This window comes from Dendrobium catenatum, unplaced genomic scaffold, assembly GCF_001605985.2.
Source record: "Dendrobium catenatum unplaced genomic scaffold, ASM160598v2 original_scaffold_162009, whole genome shotgun sequence".
NCBI lineage: Eukaryota > Viridiplantae > Streptophyta > Magnoliopsida > Asparagales > Orchidaceae > Dendrobium > Dendrobium catenatum.
Window position 1 is genome coordinate 1 of NW_021480434.1, and position 298 is coordinate 298.

Here is a 298-nt window from a genome sequence, read left to right on the forward strand (position 1 = left end):
GTCATAATGCCGAATCGGAATCTTCGGCGGAAAGTTATTGATGTTCCGGCGCGGTCGCCACAAAGGACCCGCCGGATGCCTGCACGGGTCCCACGATGGGGGTTTCATCGCTCGATGCGCGGCGAGCCATCACCGCCAAGTGTTCGTAGGCCGTGGCGAAGAGCTAGAAAGGGAAAAAAAACAAAAGAGTTGGCCGGTTAAAAAAAGGGTGCAACACGAGGACTTCCCAGGAGGTCACCCATCCCAGTACTACTCTCGCCCAAGCACGCTTAACTGCGGAGTTCTGATGGGATCTGGT

At 56.0% G+C, this 298-nt stretch overlaps 1 pseudogene; it reads right to left on the reverse strand.

Moving 5' to 3' along the window:
* Positions 1–205: 205 nt before the first annotated feature.
* LOC114578802 lies at positions 206–298 on the reverse strand (annotated as a pseudogene; the record flags this gene model as incomplete).